The 19,503-nt window shown below is 43.6% G+C and overlaps 1 protein-coding gene across 4 annotated transcripts in view; it reads right to left on the reverse strand.

The window, feature by feature from the left end:
• CHL1 (cell adhesion molecule L1 like) overlaps positions 1 to 18,586 on the reverse strand; it is a 108,732-nt gene extending 90,146 nt beyond the window's left edge. For 3 of the 4 annotated variants that reach the window (XM_042823717.1, XM_042823719.1, XM_042823715.1), the window contains exon 1: positions 18,221 to 18,295. The gene's annotated coding sequence lies outside the window, so the exon portion shown is untranslated. Of the gene's footprint in view, positions 1 to 18,220; positions 18,296 to 18,543 lie in introns of those variants that run through there. The other variant, XM_042823716.1, reaches the window with a different exon arrangement.
• Positions 18,587 to 19,503: the final 917 nt, after the last annotated feature.

Consider the following 19,503-nt stretch of genomic DNA (forward strand, 5'->3'; position numbering starts at 1 on the left):
GTGTTTACATAAAACTGTGCGGTACATGTCGGAAACCAGACAGACTGAAAAGTTGATGCCTACTGTCTAGAACTCATCTCACACTTGGTTCTCATGCCATATTTCTTGGCTGCCTACACTCATGCTAATCTGCTAAAAATCATTTTACCCACTTGGAAGGCGACATCTCACTTGCACTCAGTTCTATTATTCATCAGACTACTGGGATGGCAGCTCCATGACTGACTGCTAATTATACTTTCCCACTGAATGTCAGTGGCAGTTGCATTTTCAGCAGCCATTTATTATTCTTCCCAAGGAGTCATGAGGTGGAAGCTGAGACCTATTGAAGTCAGTGACAAAAGCCCCATTGACTTCAATTGTGTCAGGAATTCATTCTTTAATGGAGAGAGCTGTTTAAGCGCTGTTTAGTAATATGATGTCAACACTCTGAGATAAGAACTGACACCAGAACAACCTCCATGTTACCAGCAGTGCCAGGATGGGACACAGCACTCAAGCCCTGCACACCATCAAATCCCCATCTCAAGGCAGTGCAGCATCCAGATTTCCAGCACCTACAGACAGAGAACAGCCTCTTGTCAGGTCAAGCTGAGTGCATGCAATGTGCTGAGAGCAACTGTGCTCTGATGCTGTGATGGAGACATTCATTTGGTAGGCTGGAACCATAGTGTATCCTGTAGATGGGCAGTAGATTCAGCACAGCTGTTTGCATTTTGTGATAGCCTGCACAGAGCAAAGCCCATCCTCGAGGTAAGTGTATCAGCAGGCTGCAGGAACACAGCCAGGTCCAGGGGAAGGGAACAACAGAAGCCTATCATCTATCTCCTTCCCACCTGCATCAGCCCAAGCAGGTACAGGAAGGACAGCCATCTCCTGAGGGCAGCAGCAAGGACAAGCTGAGCTGGAAGGCAGCATTTAGCAGATGGCTGAGACCAGCAGTGGTTTTAGCAGCCATCCTGTCCAAACCAAGCTGGAGAATATTCTGCATCGCTCCATCTTTCTCATGCAGCTAAATGATGTTGGCAGTGGGATGGAAGCCTACCATTTGCATGCAAATCATATTTCAAGAACCTGACTTTAAAAAGGAAGGCTTGGACACATTTAAAATCCTGCTCAAGCCAAGTTCTCAGCCAGACTTCACTAATACACATTTCTGGATGCTTCTGCATCAAGTGGGTGCAGCTTGCCAGTCGTTTGTTCCAGGCAGGCTCCTGTTCCTTCTGCTCTTCTGTGCCACAGCACACTCACCTGAGGAAATCCACTGCCTCCTCTCTGGTTGAGTTTCCAGAGCATCTAAACCACAAGCACCTCAAAAATACATCTGAGTTTGCTTTCCTGATAGCCATTTTAGTTCTGGTATTCAAGAACAGTGCCCATCTCCCCCCAAAAAATAATTTTTAAAAAAGGTTAAATTAACAGTATTTCTTGTATTTGGAACGACACACCGAGAAATGCACAGTACTTGCTATGCAGTATGTGCTATCTTAAAATGCTATAAGCAAAGACAGAATGTAAAAAAACTACTTTTGAATCAGAAGCAGAATCCAGGAGAGTGAGATTCAAGGTTACAAATAAATAAAAATCTAATGCACACTGCACAGGTTGCTTGCAAAATTAGACAATTAATTCTGTGTAAACTAAACTATCAGGAAACCACACTGCAGGGATCCTGATAGCTGGTCTTGCAGTATGCTATATTAAGAAAGGGTGCTTTAATGAGATCCCTGGAGAGTCACCATGGAATTGGATCTTCCTCCTGGAAGGACCATTTTTATCCCATTTAGCTGCCAGTATGTTGCACCTCTGGTACACATTTCAACAAAAAAGCTATTAACACAATTATCAGTACCAATAATCATTGTGCTTCTTAGAATAAATAAATAAATAAATGTGTACATTTATATATATATAAAACAACAGGAAACCATTGTCAATATGTTAGATTCATCAGAAACAACACGTGCATATAAAAATCCACCACAGTTAGAACCACTTACAGCCAGAATGGCAGCAGCACAAAGACAGCTTTCGTATAGGAGGGTGTAAAAAGACATTAAAAAAAAATAATGATCAGGTCATGATTACACCAGTTTGCAAACTAACTTTTATTAACATTTCAGTTTTTATATAAGTAAATGTATTTTGTAGAGCTTGGGCTGGACATTGCTAATGTAAAAGAATTACGATACCAATATTGATTTGCAGTAGTTTCATACTTCAGCAAGTTAATAGGTTGAAGAGTTAGTGGCAATATAGTCCAGCAGTAAATGAATGCAAACCAATATGCCATATCTGCTGTGTTATTGTAGTGCTGCCATCTAACCTGGGCCAGCTTGCGTGACACCATCTGCCATTAAGGCTCCTGGCTGAGACGAACCACAAGCATTGGGTTTGGATGAAGGAACCAACCTAGAGGAGCTCACCTATGGAAAGCCACAGCTGCAGTCAGCTCCCCAAATGGCAGCTGACTTGTGCACATTTCAGACATCCCTAATTGATTTCACAAAACTAGGAAACTGAAAAAGAGCTCAAATACAATCTTTCAGTCCTAATATTTACATTGGCAAACATTTGTTTATCTGTCAGCTTTGTAATCTCGAGGCTTCTGGAGAACCTAGGACGGTCTCTTAAGTAGCTTTCTCCAGTTTTGATTAGCTGACTCCATCACCAGCCCTATAAATATTCTTAACATTTGCACCCAGTGGACCAAGTATTTTGTTGAGCAGACTAATTGGTTCACAACCCCTGCTAAGTATCAGCCATATCATCCCTAACTGCCATAGGCAACTATCATCATTAGCCAAGTGACAATCTCCCAGAGAATTTTGGCTCTTTAATCTCAGTTTTCCCCGAGGACATCAGACTTATTATGGGTTAAACCTATCAGAGTTTGTTCTTTCCTACGCTGTATCTCAGCAAAGAAGGATAAACCTTGCAAACACGGCAATAAAAAGGAAGGAAATGTCTGCATATCCCTGAAGGGGCTGCAGTGATCTATAGACCTTGGGGCTAAGGCAGCAAAGACACAGGGACAGACTTTGACTGCATACAAATCAGCTCAGGTCTGCCACCAATTTCCAGGAGGCCATCCAGAGAAGCATGATTTAACTGATCCCACTCATAAAGGTGGCCCTTGATCCTTTAACTGACGTGGTGCTAATGCCAAAATAGCATTCAGGATCGTCCCAGAAGCGGTGGGAATTCTCCACACTCAGCAACACCTGCCCTGAGCTCTAGCACTGGAAAGCCCCTCCATGCCACACAAACCTTAAGCCACAGCCTTGACTTACACACACTGCAACCCAATGACTAGAGCTGCTGGTGCTCCCATGTAGGGAAGGTGCCCAGCAATGGTGGGGAGGGAGCAGGGAACAGTTGGACAAGCAAAGCTCACTCCGTGCTACCCAGCATCTCTCATGGTTGGCACCTGGTCATTATTTTTGGTAGTCACAGGTTATGTTAAAAAAAAAAAAAAAAGAGGAAACACTGACATTAAGAGGAGACAAAATTAAAAACAAAGAAGGCAGTTACTGGATGAGAAAAACTGGAGAGAGAAAGCAGAGAAGAAACACAAGTCAAAAGCTGGAAGAAAAGCTGAAAAAGAAAATAAAGGGGGGGAAGAATGAAAGAAACTCAGAGAAGACAGATAATATACTCAGAGAGCAAGTAACCGCTCAAAGGGTGCCCCAAACCTTCACTGTGATTCCTAAATCTGGAGACTTAAGCAAGGAATGAGGGTTTCTTTCAATTAGAACAACAAAAAAAAAAAAGTTCTCAGGAAAAACTTTAACTGATGGAAAGACCTGGAGTGTTAAGGAGTATTAAGATCTCTCGTTTCAAAAGACAGACACATCACAGACATCAGCAGCTCACAGGATGCTGTTCAGAACTGTAGATGCTCCCTTTATTATTTTTCCCCGAAATAGGGCAAAAAACACAGTTACAAAGAATTCCTCTCTTCATTGCACCTCTCCCCTTTCTAAAGGAGAAAAGCAATCATCTTGCTGCAAAGTCCTCTGGCAATCTTCAGCAGCGAGCATCTTCTGGATTGCCTGCTTTCAGACCAAATTATTTGTCATCTTAAAAGGATCGTTAGCTCACTGATGGTGCAGATTCACCTGACCATTTAAGACCAGTATGGGAAATGAGATCTTTAATCACTGATTCCAATCCCAGTCTAGCTGAAGGCAGTGAGATGCTTGCCTATGTGCTGACAATATGATCTGTAATGCACAACAGTGACTGTTGCTTTCCTTGGTTAATCAATGACAGATTCACTTCAGCTCTTCCACTGTCATCTTCCAATCTTTGTTTTTCACTTATTAGAAGGGTGAGGAACAGACAGGCTTTGGCACAAACTGTACATCTCACAAAATAGTGAACCAGCTCATGGTCAAGGATCTCAGAGGGCATATACAAAGAAAAGCATATACAAAGGCACACCTTGTGTGTCTTTGGGTTGATGAAAACACCTCTGTTAAGCTGGCCTTAATGATGCTTATATAGGCAGTATTTTATTTTCATCAAGTATTAGTGCATGTGTGTTTTCTTCACAAACACTCTGCCTCCTTCCTTCTCTCCCTATACGATAAACATTGGAACAATCCCTAGATTTGCTTTCTTGAAACAGTAACTTTCCTCTATAGCTTCCATGGGCTTCTGCAGGGATGCACTGACAAACTGCAAATCCTTTGCCAATTCCAGCCCAGACTCATTCCATACTTTTTTCATGAGTTTGTTGTCTCACACAACGTTCGTGTTGTTCTGCCTTCTGTTTCACGTTATTTTTACCCTCTTTTTCCCCTACATTTCTCGATCAAAACAAATATTTCAGCATTCCTTCCATTTCCACCTGATCTGTAACACCAATTAAGAAAAAAAAAAAACAAAAGTGGTCAAAGCAGCAAATGTGTCAGAGAAAGCAGCTGTTAAAAGAAGGAAATGATGGCAGCTCACTTGTGGACACTGTCTCTTGTGTCCAACTCTGTAACAAAACCATTAACTGAGGTGTTAACCATCAGAGCTACACCACAGCAATACCCCCCGCCACAGAAAGCCATCAGCAAGCACTGTACTTCTTTTCTTTTTTTCCTCTTTGAGCCATGCTGAGAAATCTCTGCAATTTGTAGCTTTGGAAAGCCTCCACGTTCACATTCTAATTTGAAATGATATCTCCCCTGTCAAAACATGCCTGGGGGCAAGTCACTTATGAAATAAGGAAAAAAAAAAAAAAAAAAAAAAAGAAAAAAAGATAGCAGTCTGAATCTTCTCATCTGCTCCGAGTCATAACATCTGCCACAACAAGTTCCTCAGCCAAATACATGGAAAATGTAATCTGCAGGGAGGAATCCCCAAATAAAAGTGATGCCCCAAAACAGAGGAAAACTGAATCTCCTCTCCAAAACTGCAGAGGGACATGGACGTGAAATATCAGAACCAGAAATCATTAGTAGATGAGCTTTCTGGCATTTCCCATATGCCTGCACATGATATGAACTAGTAGCTGTATATTCATACCTCCGTTCATGCAAACATGCTGTAGATGGGTAATTTCAAGTTTCATAATTCACGTCTCTAGAATGAAACTACAGCCTGGTACCCTCCATATTGAGCTGCTTCGTTTTTGTTTGTTTTCCTTCCTCGTCAGATGCTGCCAGTACTCCAACTACTTCCCAGGAAGATGAATAAAATCAAGTTCAAAAGCCCAAGGCTAAAGTTATTGCCTATTACACAACACAGATTGTAAAAACACATACGTGGAAGACCTACTGTCTCCCAAACTCATTTATTTTTCCAAGAACTGCCATGCCTGTTAAAGAATTCCATGCAAAACCACACCTAAACGACAGTCACTTTAAATCACTGGGTCCATATATCTCCATTGTGCCCATATACATTGCATCTATGCTTTATCCACCCAGAGGGCACTATCTGAATGAATGGGCACTTCCAAGGAAACTGTGAGGAACCGTGCAGGAGGCAAGAATCATCAACGCATGGAGACAATTACTGCTCCTATATTTAGAAATGGCCTGTGACCTAAACATGACTTTCCCAAAACAATAACAGATTTGTTTCAGTTTATTTCACTGAAGTTTAATTCACCAAATAACCCCCGCCTACAGGAGCCTGAAGAAGAACCGCATTTCTATTGGATTATTTTATTAAAAAAAATAAAGAAAAAGAGGAAAACCTTCAATATAAAGCATCTCCTCAAGAGGCCAAGGTGGTGAATGTGCAACTGAGATAGGAAGTTGTGCACAGAGTATATTAGGAAGGACTGCTAAGACATGCTTATCTTTGACACTAACTATAACTGCATTCAGAGGACAACCAAGACATTACAGAAAAGACCAAACAGGTCAAAAATAAAGAAAATATTAAAGGCTTCTTTAAGAAGGAATGAAAGGAACTGGCAGTATTTCACATACAGAGGAAGTATTCAAGGAATGAATATGACAGGCATGCACAGGTATACACAACAACAAGTGAAACAAGGTCAATCAGTCACTTTAATTATCACATTGGAATTAAGAGACAGCAAATTTAAAGTGGGAAAGAAAATCATAATAAGTAATTGACTGTGAACTCTCTGACAAAATATTACTGATAGAAAGGGCATCGTGGTTAGGAAAGTGATTACATGTTAAAAGCGTTAATAATACTTTCACAAGGCAGGATGAGAATTTAAGGGCTATTGATCTCATGTTTTGGGAGGGAAGCCAAACACTAAGTGCTTGGTAAGAGGAAAACAGTTTTTTCAGGGTTGTGCTATTCCTTAATCGTTATCATGAGAGTTTACAGGAGGGGGGTAGGAAAGCTCTTTTTTCGGTTGGTTGGCTTCTGTGGGTTTTTTCCTCCCCTATTTTCTTCGAGATGTTGAGTCATCTAGTATTAGTTACTCACAAGGATAGGTTTCTCAGTTAATTGGATCTTTAATCGGATTGAATAGGGTAATTCCTACCTCTCTGTTCCTAATGGATGTCACAAAGTCACGAGTTAAACACTGAAGTGCTGCTCTGATTTGAGAGCAGCTTCTAGGGAATCCTTAGGCAAAGACAATTATTCAGATGTCCATTTGAGAAAGAAAACGGTTGTCAAGGTCAATAGATTTCCAACAGTATTTTGGAATAATTACTGCCCACTTAGTCGATTATTACAGGTAACGAGAACATTCCTGCATGATATTTTTCTCCAAAGAAAACAGTTTCTTACATTTTAATCATCCTGCTCGTTTTGAGGAGGACATTACCATAATAAGCCCAGGTTTTAGCAAAGTCCAGAACACGCCCACGTTCTGGCCCAGAAGTAAGGAAACCACTGTTCAATATTGCTGGCTATGGGAAATACTGATGGCCACAGGAGGCAGAAACTGTTGACCTCTGCAGAACTGCAGGTAATTCAGAGCCTTAATTGGTCACAAAGAGTTTATGTTTCTGTCAAACAGTGAGGAGGAAACACGTTGCTAATTCTCATTGAAAAGATCTCGGAATAAATACTCTTCTCAAATCCAAAAGCAATATAGGAAATGTTGCTAAACAAAGGTAATAGCTTTGCAATGAACTTGTAAAAAACAAAGCAAAACCAACATACAAATAAACTATCTTAAGCAAATCATTTCTCACTGCAAAACAAGTACAAACTCAACTGGACATAAGACAGCATTTCTCAGCTTCACAGGAAAAAGCCATTTTCTGTCCTGGCTAAAGAGCTCCCACAATAGCAAAGGGATGTACAGCTCTCACAGCACGTGTTTCATTCCCATTACAACTGTAGATCCAGAGACAAAATCCAGATTTGAACAGCAAATATGCCTGGACCACGATCTTCAGTTGACTATTCCACTTTCTCATAGAAGAACCACAACATGGCATTTGAATTAATGACTACCTGGTTATCAGGCATTGTGAGCACTTGAAACAAAGCATGTTTCCCTGGGAAAAAAGATAATGCAAACACTGATATCATGAAACTATTTCATGAGGATGAATACGCACAAAGATACTACGCATCCAAAATAGCAGAGACCAGTAGGCTTCCTTGCTGGATTTCCTGAGTTTGTTTTAAGGGTACAAAAGCACAGCCCTTTTTAAAGTTTTTGTGTCACATTTCAGTCAATAAAGTGAAGGACAACCGAGACCACAGTGACAGCTTGCTGCTGATAAGGAGGAGCCCAGACAATCCATGACATGCCCTTCACTCCTGGGGAACGTGCCATGGCTCTCGAGGGGGAAATAGCCCTCAGCCCCATCACATCTAAGTGAAGCTGATTGCTCTGCCTGCTTGTGGAGCGGCAGAACGGAGAGCCCGCGGTGCCAAACACCCAAATGGCAAATGGGAGGCTTCTCCATCATCATTAACAAAGCAGAGAATCCAAATTTGCTGTTTTGACTATGTAACAGATGACTCCAGCGCTGCCAACACTCAAGGTGTTTCAGTGCCAAAACTCACTTTGCTGAGACATATGCTCCCAAATTCAGAAAAAAAAAGCATTCTCTCCCTCCAAACAAAATTCCTTCCTTAGATTCTGCTTCTCCTTTTTATGCTTTCAATACATGTTTTTCCTTTTTTTCCATCTTTTTTTTTTTTTTTAAATCTTCTTCCTATGACCGACTTCTCAAAGCTCACAGAATTTAAGACACTTGAACCTTCTGTACTTTTCCCCATTGCCTGCAAATCCTATCCAGTAACATGCATTTGACTGACCCTATCACACAAGATATCCAGCCTCGATCTGAACACACCATTATGCATTCCAGTAGTTAATCACAGATTAAAAAGAATGTGTTTAATGTCCAGTTTGACATTGCCTGGCTCCAGCTTCCAGCTATTGGCTCTTATTATTCTTTCCTCTTCTTGATTAAAAAGCTGGGTATGCTTCCCCCATGAAAATACTTGTCTCTATAATCAAGTCCCTTCTCAATCCTCTTTTTGATGAGCTAAGCAGATTAAGTCTCTAAACCCCCCACTAAGGGGAATTTTCTCCACTTTTCAAATCAATACTGTGGTTATTTTCTAGACTTACCAGTTTTGCAAACTTCTTTTAAACTGCTATCACCAGAACTAGCCGCAGTTTTTCATGCTCTCAGATGACAACACCTACAAGTGCTGATCCTATGTCAAAAGGTCCTTCAGCCTCAGCATCCCATTGGGAAGCAATCTTCCCTGCCTTGCCTGCTGTGCCCCTTCCCCACCCTTTCAGGATGATTCCCCTGACAGATGTACCCCACAGCGTGTTCATTAAGGATCATACTCCTAGAAGGATGGGAGGAGGAACACCTTGCCAACGCAGTCTGTTCATGTAACTCATTATTTGCACACTCCCAGAATTGCCCCATCCGAAATTTCGACAGTGGTCATTAAATTTCCATGTCCAGACTATTGACAGAGACATCAAACAGACTCAGGACCAGTTCTCATCCTAGTGAAGCTGCACTAGAAGCACACATTTCAAAAAAGAATCCTCATGGACAGACATCATTTCAAACTTGTTGGATGAATCTTTATTCATCAAGCAGAGTGCCGATAGCACTACATGCTAACTTCTTTTTCTTTTAAACTGAAATGTCAGTAGATACCAAATCTAATACCTAGAGAACTCTGCCACAAAGCTGCTTCGTTACCTGTAACCAGCAATCACATAACCTCACCAGGAATGGGTTCCCTTTGCTGAAAGCTCCAGTCTGATGTTAATTCTCTCCTAAAACACCACATGCATTCAGCCCTCAATCAACTTTGCCTCTGCTTTTGGGGGGATTGATGCCAAACTCTCCAGACAACCATCCCCTTCCTCATTTTGCTTTCTCTCTTTGCACCCATGCTGCTCTGGTGTGCCCACAGCACACTATGATGCACAAGAAGCCAGCACCAAAGCAGGAGTTCTCCCCAGCCCACACGTGGAGTTCTTAGATAACCAGCATTACTACCTACTTACTTGGAAGTGTTGGGGCCCTACAGAACCCCAGCAAAAGCTGTCCACAACCCTTCTCACTTCACTAACAGAGCCAAAAATATTTCAGCACCCTTGTATGACACATCACTGCCTTTTCCAAGAAAGGAAGGGCCATGAAGACAGACCTTCCGATGGACATGCCATCCCTTTAATCCACCACACCTCTCCTAGCATCGCTTCCACCCTCTCACCTCAATCTCCCTGATTTTCCCAGGGATGCCCATTTCATCACCCTGCAGCATCCCTGCAAGTCCCCGCTCCAGAAGCGAACTGAGTAGCACGCATTAAATGAAGCTCAGCCCAGCAGTCAGTGATCCTAAGTGGAGTGGACACGTCCCGTCTCCAAGGTGTGCTGCAAATTGCTGGATTCGCACTGCGCAGCCCTAAAGCAGTGAAGCATTCGGAATATAAGCTGTCGTACATTATTTACCTGTAGCAAAGTTACAGTTCAATTACTGAGGTAATATCTCATTCAGGCAGAGGGGCAAAAAAAAGAAAAAAAAGAAAAAAAAATAATGCAAATGAGTGAATTTAAATTCATTTCATTTAAAGGTCTAAAATTTTTTAAGGGCCAATTCCCTCTCTAGAGACATTTGGATTCAAGGATTATAAGGAGCATAAAACCATAAATGGTTAAATGGATTGCCATTGCCTGAGCTTCAAAGCTTTGCATACGTTACTCTTTTCAGGGAGTGCATTATATAAATAACACTGCAAAATACACTGCTCCTTTCTATAGCAGCACTATGTAAGGATAAAAAATTTGGTCAAACCATGACCCATTACAAGGAGCTTTGTGCACAGACAAGCTTAGCATACATTTTGGAGGATGATAGCAGCAGAGGTTTGTACAGAGAATACTGCTTGTCTGCTGAACACAAAGATTATCCCAGATTTTTTTTTCCTCATTTTGAGATACACACGGTAAGATTTGTTTGCTGCCTGTTTTTGTTGTTGTTATGTTTGTTTGTTTTTTACAAATACTGAAACATATTTCTTATGCACCAAGAATGACATTTTCATCTTGCTCTGCTGTGGAATTAGGTGAGATTTCACTGCACAGAGCTGCCTGTCAGCAGGAAGGGCTCACAATGATGATGTGTGGGTAATTAGGGAGGTAGGATCCTGCACACATGGAAGTCAATTGGAGGAACTTCTGTTCCTCATGGGCTGCACAACCAGGCGGGCTGTGTTCCTTTCGGTGCTACCACAGCTACTGCACTTTACCTTTATTACAGCACTGGACTCTGTGGAACTCAGTTCTCAGCAATTCCCTCAGCGTGCTTCCCAGCAGGTCGGCACCATTTGGGCCATCAGGGATGCTGCAACCCAACACAAGAATCAGAAAGAGTAAAAATCCCAGATTTAGGTGAGAGCCTCGTCCAGCCTCATTCCATCAGTAACAGAGTGGTGCATTTGTCATGCAGGTAGCCAGTTCTGAGCGTGTATTTCAATGGCAGCTCTGTACATGGAACACAGTAGGTATTGCTCTGCTTTGTATGCCTGGGACAGCCCTACACTCACAATTGCTCTCTAGCTTACAGCACATCTGTAGTTTGCACGACTTGGGAAACGGGAATATTCACAATTGTCTCACGCTGTTTTGTTTCCAGTCAAAAGAAGAGACAAGAATGTGCCACTCGACAGGAGACGCTGCAGAGAAGTTTGTCACATGCTTGTTTGCCCACGCACACGGCCTGACCCTGTCCTGCAGGAGCCCAGATGGTGGGAGCCAGCGTAACTCAATCAGCCAGCCCAAGCACCGCCGTTTGTATCAGTCACGGATCTGAGCCATTACGCCTATTTCTCCAACTGGTTAGGTTGTAAATTAGATTTTCGTCACTCTTGGGACAAAAACCTGACTCTGCGGAGGTCAGAACGAGTTTGACCATCTATTTCAGCGGCGCCGTGACTTCACCACTGGTTTCTATGTGCAGCACTAATCCCTAAAGTCACGCCAGTGTCGTGAGGTTATTATTTGCTATGAAAAATAAAATAAAATCTTCCATAGGTACAAACACCAATAGATCAGTTAGTAAAGGCAGACTATGATGGGTGCAAGACTGATTCTGCAGATATTTCAAAATCTACAGATATTTCAAAATCTACAGATGATCCTTTATTATTGATTCTCTAATTTCAGTAAATTAAAAAACAAACACACAAAAAAACCGACCTGTATATAAACAAAAGCTATCGAGTTAATCACTACTGTTAGCTGAAAGCACCGTTAAGGTATTTTCCAAGGAAAAAATAATTCTGCCCTGGAAAAGCAATTTTATTTTTCCTGTAAGTAGAGCAATCTTTCATCAAGACTAATTTTATTTCAAACACTGGGGCTTGCGCAAAGGCACCAGCCATTATTTACCAAATGCTGTTGTAGTCTTCTGTTGGTTATAACAGAAGAACAGGGCAGAATAGACAGATGCATCTTTCATATAACCCACAAAGCTGCAGGGATGCTCCCCGTGAAGGCAACCCTCTCCTCTCCTGCCACCAGCCAAACACTGAGGCTGACACAACTTGGCTATGGCACATGCAGAAAGCTGGCAAAGAAGATTCAGACTGAAAGATGGATTTGTCCAATTTCCCTCCTTCCTCTCAGAAGGCTACTACCTGAAGAACTGATTTCATCCAGGATGCTGGCCTGAAAGGTGACCACCAGCCTTCCACATCACCTCTGGGGGATCCCATTAAACAGAGACAATCAAAAAGAGATTTTTAAAAGCAATGAAGCCATCTTACTGACCAGGCTACACTGAAGGGCGAGAGGACACACTCAAATCTTTAGACATGCTTCTTTTAAAGTGCAATCTTGTGTCGCACTATTTGATAATAGTTAAAACTTCTCTTCAGTAGGGCAGATCCTGCCCTTACAGATGCCCTTCACTCAGGTTCATCTCATCTATAAACCTCATTGCACTGCACAGTTTCCTCACAGCACCAAGCCAGCCAGAGTTCAGAAAGTGTTTGGACCACACTTTCAGAAATATGGCTCGAGTTCTGAGTGGTGCTGTGTGGAGCTAGGAGTTGGACTCAATGATCCTTGTGGGACCCTTCCAACTCAAGTTGTTCTACGATTCCCCACTTCCTTCCTCACCATAAGCTCAGAGGACAGGATGGGCACACTACTTGGAGCTTTGTTTTCTCATCACAGCTAAATCTGCTGTCTGTTGGCTGCCTGTTGGGAATGCAGCATGGGGCTGTTCCAAGGCAGACAGGCCTGTTCCCACCAAGTCCTGTTCTCCCCAGTGTCCTTGTCACCACTAACCCAAGTCCATCCCCACCACACCTCCACTTTCATCCCATCTGATTGCCAATTCAGCAAAAGGAGAAAAACTGCTTGAAAAGAAAAATTGGCAATTTTCTCCATAGGTGGAAAAATGAGAGGGCTAGCGATGGTCAAAAGAAAATATGAATACTTAAAAAGCCTTCTGGAGAATGTAACATAAATCTTGTCCTTAAACAGAACAGGTGCTGGAGCTCACACTCTCAGAAACTAGCAGTAGTTCAGCTGTAACAATATTACAAATACTAATTTTTATGATAAACTGTTTTCCATCTGCACTTTGTGGCGTTTCATACATCCAGGTGTAATGAAGGAAGAAGGAAACATCTGCTAAGAGGAATGCTGCAACCTCAGAAAATAGCACAGTGCATTCCATAAAGGGTGCTGGGAGCTGACAGCAGTATAAAACAGAGGCACAAAGCATCCCAAATATCTCTGCCTGCCCTTATCTGTTTATAGAGCACACTAATCAACATTTGGATATGCAAATGTACTTACAGAAATCAATGTATAAGACAGATACAAGGACAGATTCAGAGAAGGGGGGAAAAAAAAAAAAAAAAAAAACAAGAAAAAAAACAACTTGAGTTTGGGGCACTGATTTTGACACACAACAGGACAACGTACCTAAATCTGGACCAAAAATCTAAAACCACAGTAACAACATGAAATATTAGGAAGACTCATGCAGGACTTCTTCAGATACGTAAAAGTATCTTCTCTGGCTAAAAGCATGCCCAAAATCGTGCCAATAAACTTCTAGTTACTGGGACTAACACTGATTCCTCAATAAAGCATACAGAAGTGCTTCCCTTTTGGCACTCACCACTCTTCCTGGAGATGACAATCTGTTAACCGCTGGCCTTTGATGATGAGTTGGATGTATTCCTCTATCTTGCATGGACACCCATGGAGTATAGCATCTACTCCACAACCAAAAATAAGAGAAACACAGAAATATACGCCAGCTTACACAGCAAAGAAATCTAGTATTTTTCTCTCCCTGTTTCACCACAGCCACAGATTTGCTTCCTGCAAAGTAAGAACATTCTTACATATTCACAGATCTCCAGCCTTTGTGATGTTTATTTCTTACTGGAACGTTTATTTCTTGCTGCAGAAGGTAATAAACAGCCAGCTTGTTCTAAAGGATTCAGATTGACTCATTCCCCAGGAATCCAGAGGGACACACGGGAGCAAGATGAATACAGGACCCAGCCTACATGTACACAGTTTATGAGTGGTAACAATCTTGGGCTAACACTGGGGGCAAATGATGAGTTGAGTTTTGGCTCACTGTGGTCCACACATGGCAGCAGTTACTAACTGCAATGCTGTACAACCCCTGCAGTCCAGCAAGCCAGTAAATCGTGCAGGACTCAAGGTCTTTATCTAGGAAAGAAGAAAAATCCCTGGATTCTTTTTTCTCACCAAGAGGGAGGAAGAAATCTTGTAGAATGCCAATGAGAAAATAAATGCCATGACAGCCCGCAATTCTCCTAGCCCTGGGATACTTTTTCTTAGTTACCATTTTGACGGAAAACCACATGTCTATATTAGCAAGCAGGAGAGCTCAACCGAGCAGGCAAATAGAGAAAAACCACACTGAGAATCCCAAATTCACCTGGGCATGGTGCAAAGGCTTTCCTCTAGCTGTAGTCAGGAGGCCACAAATGAAAAGCCCATCAATAGCAGGCCTGCACAAAGTAAACTGATACTCTGACTCGGACTCACCTAAGAGGAATCTGGTTTGTGCAGTCACACCATAATGCCAACCAAAGGGACAGCTGAAAAGCTCCCCTCACGAGATGCACTCCACAGCTTAGACGCCAGTAGCAAGGGACACAAAGGTGCCAAAAAACACTGAAATAAAAGCAGGATTCAGCACGTACGAACTGTGAGAAGGTTGAGAGAAGATAGGTAGAGCCAGAACTGGTATCTTGGGTGTATATGACAGCAGTAATTCTATCTTCCTTTCGCCCTTTGAGTGCTATGCCTGTTATTTCCTCGTACAAAATCACATAAGCAACCAATTTCTTCTGCAATGACAACCTGGCAGACATCTCCAGACACAGGGGTAGCAGGACATGCCAGGCTGCCCCAACACCAGGCAGACAACGACCAGACCCCATGTGCCATGTTGCATTTCATTTCCTCATAATGCAGCACGGTGTGACTCCACGAGACCTCGCAGGATCTCACATCTCCAGACAGCATGACAGGAATGGTTCAAAAGGCATTTGGAAGAGCAGCTTTGTTAGACTTGCTTCTCCCACTAGTGGATTTCCCCCCCCCCCCCCAAACAGAAGTCTGACTGAGAAAGGACAATTGAAACTTGTTATAAAACACTGAGCACATTAACACTAGAATATGGTTTACAAGTAAGATTTCTGCTCTTTTTTTCATACCCATGCTGCTGGCCAGGCTCAGCACTGATGCATCATTTTTAATTATACATCATCTGAGGCTGTTACAAGGTCAGCTTTGTGCTGGCAGGAAAAAAAAAAAAAAAAATCTTTAACAAAACAGAATTTCTACTTTGCTGGACAAATACACCAAAAGAAATTGTGGCATCTTGGCGAGTTGCTAAGCAACCAGCAGCTCCAGTGTCACTTGTTTGGGATCAATTCAAGTCATTCATCAGGCATCGCAGCGCCAGCGAAGGAATTCCAACAAATGTGTGCCTTGGGAAAGCCACGGGGACTTCCTGCCTACAATGACACTTTCCTTCTTGGAAGATAAACTTTGTAGATGTTCTTTTGATCTGTGTGATATGTTAATTCATTATTCTTAGCATACTGCTAATGGGAAAGGCTATAATTAACTAAGTGCTGCATTGTAAAGCATGCAAGATAAACTGTACTAATTAGTAGTGTTTAAAATAGTCCCTGGCCTCTTCCACTGGGGAAACTGGAGGATCCTTCCTCATCTCAGCAGCCACTGTCCACCACATCATTTCACACAATGCACATCTACCTGCTTTCCTTTTTCCTTCCAAACAACCAATAAAGTACATTTTTATTGGCAAACAAGATGGCTCCAATCCAAGCCACCCGCGGTAAACGTAAATGTCATGAATAATGTGGTCCTTCATTTAAAGGAAGGCTTATCTACTGTATTTCTTGGGGTAGAGAAATGGAGTATTATGCTTTGATTCACTGCATTTAATTAATGAAGCAACACACACTAAACGTCCATAGTAATTGCATTCATTTACACTGAGAATGAGTTAAATGTAATGAAGACGTATAAAGACGTATATAAGAGAAGAACAGCCTCTTTATTTCAGCCACACATTCCGAATTCATTTTATCCCTCTTTTGATAAAGACAACAATAAATAGCACCATTTTAGAGAAGGAATTGCTTTCAAAACTTAGGGCAAAACTTCTGCAACTCCTGGATTGCTGCACCCTGTTTGACTAAAGACATTTAATGACACTTTAGTGCATACTATGCTATACTACACACTCCTGAAGGAACTTACAAACCCTGGTACATTATCTTTTGCATTTCATTTCTACGTAGCATGTATTGGTCCTGTGCTCTTCTGTAAGCCAAACTCTGCTGCTAGCAGGGCCACGGCCTAAGGACCATAGAAAATGGCTAGCAAGAACCCTGTGTTTTCTTACAGGCATTGGGAGATGGCTTGTTTGTTTTGAACGACAAAGAAAACCCATTGCTTTGAAGGAACAGCAAAGTCTTAACACAGCACCAGTCACACACGGATCCCTCGCACCTCTAAGAGCCCCATGGGAGCAGTGGGTGAAGGCCCACATGCCCAGCTCCAACACAGCAATGCTGCTTCCATTCACGTATTGCAATAAAAGAATAAATCACAGTCATTGTGAGGTGCAGGCTTCCCTTCCCCCCCCCTCCACCCCCAATCTCCTTTTCCCAGATTTTGAACCACATCATAATATTTTCTGTTTCTTGTCTATGGATTAGTATTTGTGAGAGCTGCACTACATGTGTTTAACTCAGACACACCAAATAAACCCTTGGCAGACACAAAAATACTACCTGTCAAGTCACACTGAAATTCTCAAAAACGTGCTTCAAGCAACACTGCTTCCATCCAGAGCTGAGAATAAAAATGCTTGCTTTCTATCTGTTGAGTTACAGTTGAACACCTGAATGTTATTCAACCCATCAGCCTAACTCCTTGCAGCCCCAAAATAAGAAGAGCAACGTTAGTTGTGTGAGTGATGGCTATTCCCCCTCACTGCACCCGACTGCTGGAAGACATGCAGAAGGCAGTGCCTCTCAGCACGATGAAAACCCAAACCCAGCTGAGACCCCGATGCTCCCAAAGACGGCTCATTGTACGTAACTGCAGCCGGTACAGCACACCAAGGAGCAGGGCATCGTGCAGCTCCACAGCAGTCACATCACTCCCCCAGAGAAGGGAAAATAAAAAAGAGCCACACGCACCTGAATCGGCAATTATTTAGATACAGCAGAAAAAAAACAATAACAACAATCAGATACTCTCCAAAATCATCAGGGGAAAATAAAATTTATCATAATAACGATAAACCAAGCAACAACTATTTGTCACAAATGAACGGCATCCGGCTCACAAACTTGAATCCCCACAACCCAGCACGAGAGCGAAGAGCGGCATCACCACCATCACCATCACCACCCCCGTCCCTCTCTCCCCCCGGGGCTCCGTACCGCGACCCGCACACGCTGCAAACTTTCCCGGTGCAGCGGCCGCTCGGCAGAGACCTGCGGGAAGGCAGCCCTGGGGAGCCGCAGGCACCTGCCGGCTCCTCCGCACCGCCAAGCCCGGCGCAGTTCCTCGCTGCCTCCCAGGGCGGAGCGCTCGGAAGCGGCTACGTTACAAGGAGAGGGAGAAAGATTAGCGTGAAATTCAAAGAGGTTGCGGTGAAAAAGCAGAGAGAGGCACTTCGCTCCTAGGGCAGCCCCGAAGCTCTGAGCCGGACCCCCACGCATAGCCCCCACCGTTACCTCGAGCAGAAGAGGAAGCAGCCGGTCCTGCAGCAGCAGCTCCGCAGCCCCGTCCCGGCTCTCCAAATTAATCGCTCCACCCCTCCAAAAAAAAAAAAAAAAAAAAAAAAAAAAAAAAAAAAAAAAAAAGCCCAACCCAGCCCCGCTACACACCCACGAGAAGGAAGAGGGGTCCCTCCGTGACTGGCATCACTATCTCCTCCGGCAGCGCTTGCAGGGAGCCATGGCAACGAGCCCCTGCACCTTCCCAAACCTCCGCCCGCCTCCCCCGGGGGGGCCGTGCCGGTGCCGGTCCCTTCCCTTTCCACAATCCCGGCCCCCACCTGCCGGATCCAGCAAAGCCTCCGCCCCGCCGCGCTCACCAGGCGGCACCTGAAGCTGGGACGGAGGGAGGGACGGACGGACGGAGGGAGGGAGCGCAGCCCCGGGCCGCCCCCCGCACCCCCGCCGGGGGGCACTCGCGGGTGCGTGGCGGGAGGAGTGAGACGTGGAAGGTTTGGGGTGACCCCCCTCCCCGCGGTGCGCACATGGTGGGGGGCTCCTACAGGGGCAAAGTGCGGCACACCGCCGCTTTCCCTTCTCTCGCAGTGCACAAGTGTCATTTCTTTTCAGAGGAAGGGATGTGAATCAGGAAGAATTTTGCTGGTGATGGTCTCCACCCTCCCTGTTCTCTCCCTTGTAATAACACCCCATCTTTTAGGTATCCAAACCTCTCATTTCCTCATTTATTCTTTACTCCTTTATTTATTTTTTTCTTTTTTGCAGCTCAGAGTGCACTGGAGAAGCCAGACCTTCTGCCTGTGTGCTTCATTTCCATCACCCCTTTTGTTGCACAGGCAAAATTTGTAAGTGCTCAGTGAAGGCTGAGATCAGAACCCTGCGGTCACTGTGCTCAGCATCTGCCCAAAGCTGCTGTGTGCAGGTGATGAAGGTCAGGCACAACCGTTCTGTTGGGGCTTGGACTTCTCAGACCGTTCTCTGCCTCACTGCTGACCTTTGGCTTTGGGTTTTGATTTTTTTTTTCCTTTCTCTGAGCTTTGTCTAACGTGACGTACAATAATCACAATGAAACATTCACCAACGTGTGGTGAGGCACTGGAACAGGTTGCCCAAGGAGGCTGTGGATGCCCCATCCCTGCAGGCATTCAAGGCCAGGCTGGATGTGGCTCTGGGCAGCTTGGGCTGCTGGTTGGTGACCTGCACACAGCAGGGGGTTGGAATTAGATGATCATTGTGGTCTCTTTCAACCCAGGCCATTCTATGATTCTATGAGATGATTCTGT

This window comes from Centrocercus urophasianus, unplaced genomic scaffold (assembly GCF_019232065.1).
Source record: "Centrocercus urophasianus isolate 14NV4802_14NV808 unplaced genomic scaffold, USGS_Curo_1.0 seq_22, whole genome shotgun sequence".
In the NCBI taxonomy this organism is placed as follows: Eukaryota; Metazoa; Chordata; class Aves; order Galliformes; family Phasianidae; genus Centrocercus; species Centrocercus urophasianus.